This window comes from Agelaius phoeniceus, unplaced genomic scaffold (genome assembly GCF_051311805.1).
Source record: "Agelaius phoeniceus isolate bAgePho1 unplaced genomic scaffold, bAgePho1.hap1 Scaffold_843, whole genome shotgun sequence".
NCBI classification, from domain to species: Eukaryota; Metazoa; Chordata; class Aves; order Passeriformes; family Icteridae; genus Agelaius; species Agelaius phoeniceus.
Window position 1 is genome coordinate 28,548 of NW_027510107.1, and position 5,189 is coordinate 33,736.

General features: G+C 53.6%; 1 long non-coding RNA gene across 1 annotated transcript; it reads left to right on the forward strand.

Moving 5' to 3' along the window:
- Positions 1-372: 372 nt before the first annotated feature.
- Positions 373-4,801, forward strand: LOC143693306 (uncharacterized). Its single transcript, XR_013180797.1, has 3 exons — positions 373-444; positions 2,268-2,349; positions 4,647-4,801. It is a non-coding gene; the product is annotated as an uncharacterized LOC143693306 (long non-coding RNA).
- The last annotated feature ends 388 nt before the right edge of the window (positions 4,802-5,189 follow it).

Sequence of the window (5,189 nt, forward strand, 5' to 3'; positions counted from 1 at the left end):
TTCCCTTTTCCTCCCCCAAAATTCCCTTTCCCCAAAATTCCCTTTCCCAAAATTCCCTTTTTCTCCCCAAAAATCCCGAACCCCCTCGAGCCCGCCCACCTCCATCCATATTTGGCATAACCCCGCCACAACAGACCCCCGTGTCCATATCAGGCATGGCCACGCCCCAAACCCCGCCCCATTGTGCTACAACCTGCCCTTAACCACACCACCTCATTAAAATTCATAACTCGCCCTCCCAGCCCCGCCACAACCCCATATGAGGATAAAGCCCCGCCCACAAACCCATATTTGATATAGCCACGCCCCAAATCTATATAAGGCCATGGCTCCGCCCACCGACGCTTTAAGGCGCCCCAAACCCCGCCCCGCGTTACGTCACCGCGCAGCCCCGCCCACCGCTGGCCCCGCCCCCCGCACGCGTTCCCGCCTTTCCGGCCCCAGGTGAGGGGGGGGGGGGCGCGGTTTCCATGGAAACGGGGGCAGGGGGACCCCTCCCCACCCCCCCCCGGGCACCCCAAAATGCCCGGAACGGCCCCAAAAATCCCCGAAATGGCCCCAAAAAGCGCCCCGGGAACCGGAAATCCGCGAAATGGCCGCAAAACAAAATCCCCGAAATTACCCAAAAATCGCCCCCCGGGACCCCGAAATCCCCGAAATGGACCCAAAATCACCGGAATTAACCCCAAAAGGGCCCCGGGAACCGAAAATCCCCGAAACGGCCCCAAAATCCCCGAAATTACCCAAAAATCGCCCCCCGACCCCGAAATCCCCGAAATCGACCCAAAACCACCGGAATTATCCCAAAAATCCGTCCCGGGACCCTAAAATCGTGAAATAACCCCAAAAATCCCCCCCGGAGCCCGAAATCCCCGAAATTGGCCCCAAAAATCCCCGAAATGGCCCCAAAATCACCGGAATTATCCCCAAAAAGCTTCCCGGGACCCTAAAATCCCCAAAATGGCCCCAAAAATCCCCCTGGGTCCCCCAAAATCCCCGAAACAGCCCCAAAATCACCGGAATGGACCCAAAACCACCGGAAATTAGCCCCAAAGGGCCCCGGAAGCGAAAATCGGCGGAATTGCCCCAAAAATCCTTCCGGGGACCCCACAATCCCCGAAATGGACCCAAAACCACCGGAATTAACCCCAAAAATCCTTCCCGGGACCCTAAAATCGGTGAAATAACCCCAAAAATCCTCCCCGGACCTCGAAATCCCCGAATTTACCCCCCAAAAATCCTCTCTGGAACCCCAAATCCCCGAAATGGACCCAAAATCGCCGAAATTGCCCCAAAAATCCCTCCCGGGACCCCAAAATGACCGAAATGACCCCAAAAATCCCCCTGGAACCGAAAATCGCGAATGGCCCCAAAATCACCGGAATTATCCCCAGACTCATTCCCGGGACCCTAAAATCCCCGAAATGGCCCCCAAAATCACCGGAATGATCCCAAAATCCCCGAAATGGCCCCAAAATCCCCGAAATGACCCAAAACCACCGGAATTAGCCCCAAAGTGCCCCGGAACCGAAAATCCGCGGAATTGCCCCAAAAATCCTTCCGGGGACCCCACAATCCCCGAAATGGACCCAAAACCACCGGAATTATCCCCAAAATCCGTCCCGGGACCCTAAAATCGGTGAAATAACCCCAAAAATCCTCCCCGGACCCCGAAATCCCCGAATTTACCCCCAAAAATCCTCTCCGGAGCCCCCAAATCCCCGAAATTGCCCCAAAATCGCCGAAATTGCCCCAAAAATCCCTCCCGGGACCCTAAAATGACCGAAATGACCCCAAAAATCCCCCCTGGGAACCGAAATCCACGAAATGGCACCAAAATCACCGGAATTATCCCCAAAAACCTTCCCGGGACCCTAAAATCCCCAAAATGGCCCCAAAAATCACCGGAATTATCCCAAAAACCTTCCGGGACCCTAAAATCCACGAAATGGCCCAAAAATCCCCCTGGGTCCCCAAAAATCCCCGAAACGACCCCAAAATCCCCGAAATGGCCCCAAAATCCCCGAAATGGCCCCAAAATCACCGGAATCGCCCCCAGGCCCCCAAAAATCCCCGAATTAACCCCAAAAATTCCTTCTCAGGACCCCAAAATCCCCCAGGTTATCCAAAAGGGACCCTCAAAAAACCCCGGATTTACCCCAAAAGTCCCCCGGGGTTTGGAAATCACCGAAACAACCCCAAAAATGCCCCCAAAATTTCCCAAAATTTCCCAAAATCGCCGATTTTCGCCCCAAATTTCCGCCCAGGTCCCCCCATGGCCGAGGTCGCGCCCCCCCCCCAGGAGCCCCCGGGGACCCCCGAGAGCGACCCCAGGGGGGGGATGGGCAGGTGAGGAGGGGGGGTTTTGGGGAAATTTGGGGGAAAATCGGGAAAAAATGGGGAAAATATGCGGGTGGGATTTGGGGGAAATCGGGAAAAATATTGGGGGAAATTTGGGGGGAAAATGGGGAAAAATGTTGGGGAACTTTGGGGGGAAATCGGGAAAAATGTTGGGGAAATTTGGGGGGAAATCGGGGAAAAATGGGGAAAAATGCTGGGGGGATTTGGGGGGAAATCGGGAAAAAATGTTGGGGGAATTTGGGGGGAAATCGGGAAAAAATGTTGTGGAAATTTGGTGGGAAATCGGGAAAAATGGGGGAATTTGGGGGAATTTTGGGGGAAATCGGGAAAAAATGTTGGGAGGGATTTGGGGGAATTTGGGGGAAATCGGGAAAAAATTCTGGGGGAATTTGGGGGGAAATCCGGAAAACAAATGCTGGGGGGATTTGGGAAATTTGGGGGAAAATGGGGAAAAATCTTGGGGGGAAATTTGGGGGGAAATCGGGAAAAAATGTTGGGGGGATTTGGGGAAATTTGGGCGGAAATCGGGAAAAAATGGGGAAAAATGCTGGGGGATTTGGGGGGAAATCGGGAAAAATATTGGGGAAATTTGGGGGGAAATTGGGAAAAAATGTTGGGAGGATTTGGGGGGAAATTTGGGGGGAAATCGGGAAAAAATTCTGGGGGATTTGGGGCATTTGGGGGGAAAATGGGGAAAAATGCTGGGGAATTTGGGGGAATTTTGGGGGGAAATCGGGAAAAAAATATTGGAGGGAATTTGGGAGAATTTTGGGGGGAAAATCGGGAAAAATCTTGGGGGAATTTGGGGGGAAATCGGGAAAAAATTCTGGGGGGATTTGGGGAAATTTGGGGGGAAATCGGGGAAAAAATATTGGGGAATTTTGGGGGGAAATCGGGAAAAAAATGTTGGGGAAATTTGGGGGGAAATCGGGAAAAAATGTTGGGGGATTTGGGGGGAAATCGGGAAAAAATGGGGAAAAAATGCTGGGGGGATTTGGGGGGAAAATGGGGAAAAAATGCTGGGGAAATTTGGGGGGAAATGGGGGAAAAATATTGGGGAAATTTGGGGGGAATCGGGAAAAAATGCTGGGGAAATTTGGGGGGAAATCGGGAAAAAATGTTGGGGGGATTTGGGGAAATTTGGGGGAAATGGGGAAAAATCTGGGGGGATTTGGGGGAATTTTTGGGGGGAAATCGGGAAAAAATGGGGAAAAATGCTGGGGGGATTTGGGGGGAAATCGGGAAAAAATGTTGGGGGAATTTGGGGGAAATCGGGAAAAAATGCTGGGGGCATTTGGGGGAATTTTGGGGGGAAAATGGGGAAAAAATGTTGGGGAAATTTGGGGGAAAATGGGGAAAAATCTTGGGGGTAAATTTGGGGGGAAATCGGGAAAAAAATCTTGGGGGAATTTGGGGAGAAATCGGCGAAAAAAATTCTGGGGGGATTTTGGGGGAAAATCGGGAAAAAATGGGGGTGAAAAATGCTGGGGGATTTGGGGGAAATGGAAAAAATGCTGGGGGATTTGGGGGAATTTGGGGGGAATCGGGAAAAAATGTTGGGGAAATTTGGGGGGAAATGGGGAAAAATATTGGGGGATTTGGGGGAAATTTGGGGGGAAAATGGGGAAAAATATTGGGGAAATTTTGGGGGGAAATCGGGAAAAAATGCTGGGGAATTTGGGGGGAAATCGGGAAAAAATGTTGGGAGGGATTTTGGGGAAATTTGGGGGGAAAATGGGGAAAAAATGCTGGGGGGGATTTGGGGGGAATATGGGGAAAAATCTTGTGGGGTAAATTTGGGGGGAAATCGGGGAAAAATTCTGGTGGGATTTAGGGGGAAATTTTGTGGTGAGATTTTGGGGAGTTTTGAGCGAATTTTGGGTTTTGTGGGTTTTTGGGGTTCAGGGTGGATTTCGGGATTTTGGGGTGAATTTAGTGGATTTCGGTGTCTCCCCCCAGGTTTTCCCCTCCCAAGTGGGCGTGGCTGTAGGCGCGGTGGGCGGGGCTTTGGGGGTGTGGAATTTAGGGTCATTTGGGGGAAATTTGGGTTTGGGGATTTTTTGAGGTTCAGGGGGGATTTCTGGATTTTGGGGTGAATTTTGTGGATTTCGGTGTCTCTCCCCCCAGGTTTTTCCCCGCCCAAGTGGGCGTGGCTGTATTGCGGTGGGCGGGGCTTTGCGGGGAATTTGGGACATTTTGAGGGTAATTTGGGGTTTTGGAGGTTTTTTGGGGTTCAGGGTGGATTTTGGGGTAAATTTCGGGTATTTCGGTGTCTCTCCCCCCAGGTTTTCCCCGCCCAAGTGGGCGTGGCTGTGGCTGAGGCGCGGTGGGCGGGGCTGCGGCCCTGGGGGGCGTTCCTGGCCCCGCGGCGTTTCGTGGTCCCGCGAGATTTGGGGGAGCTGTGGCGGCGCCTGGCGCACAACGGCGGCGCTTCCAGAGCAATTACCTGCGCAGTTCGCGGGCTCGCCCTGTACAGCCTGTGAGCCAATGCCGGGGAATTTCGGCAACTCTGGGCGGGGTTGGGCAATTCCGGGCGGGTTTCGGGCAATTCTGGGCGGGTTTGGGCAATTCTGGGCGGGTTTCGGGCAATTCCGGGGGGGTTCGGGCAGTTCCGGGGGGGTTCGGGTAATTCCGGGGGGGTTCGGGCAGTTCCGGGGTGTCGGGTAATTCCGAGGGGTTCGGGGCAATTCCGGGGGGGTTCGGGCAATTCCGGGCGGGTTCGGGCAATTCCGGACGGGTTCGGGTAATTCCGGGGGGGTTCGGGCAATTCGGGGGGTTCGGGCAATTCCGGGCGGGTTCGGGCAGTTCCGGGGGGTTCGGGCAATTCC